Here is a 535-nt window from a genome sequence, read left to right as displayed (position 1 = left end):
CTGTACAGATTTAATGCAATCCCTATCAGACTACCACTGACATACCTCACAGACCTAGAGAAATTATTCTTAAAATTTATTTGGAGCCAGAAAAGTCCTAGAATAGCAAAGGCAATCCTGGGCAATAAGGACAAGACAGGAGGCATTATAATTCCTGACTTGAAATTATACTACAAGGCTACTGTGATAAAATCAGCATGGTATTGGCATCAAAATAGAGGATCAATGGAATAGATTAGAAGATGCTGAAGCCCCTACGAACACACTCAGCCATCTTATCTTTGACATCCTCACTGGAAGAAAGGTAGCCTCTTTAACAAATGGTGCTGGAAAAACTGGCTCTCTACATGCCAAAAACTCAAACTTGACCCAGGTCTATCACCATGCACTAAACTAATGTCAAAATGGATTAAAGATCTAAATATTAAAGCAGATACGCTAATCTCCTGGAAGAGAAAGTAGGAGGAACTCTTGAAGACATAGGGGTAGGCAAAGAGTTCATGGACAGAAATCAATTCGCATGGGAAACAGTTGA

Source organism: Octodon degus, unplaced genomic scaffold (genome assembly GCF_000260255.1).
Source record: "Octodon degus isolate 3935 unplaced genomic scaffold, OctDeg1.0 scaffold00074, whole genome shotgun sequence".
Lineage (NCBI taxonomy): Eukaryota > Metazoa > Chordata > Mammalia > Rodentia > Octodontidae > Octodon > Octodon degus.
The sequence above is the reverse complement of the archived record's forward strand: the minus strand, read 5'-3'. Positions refer to the sequence as shown.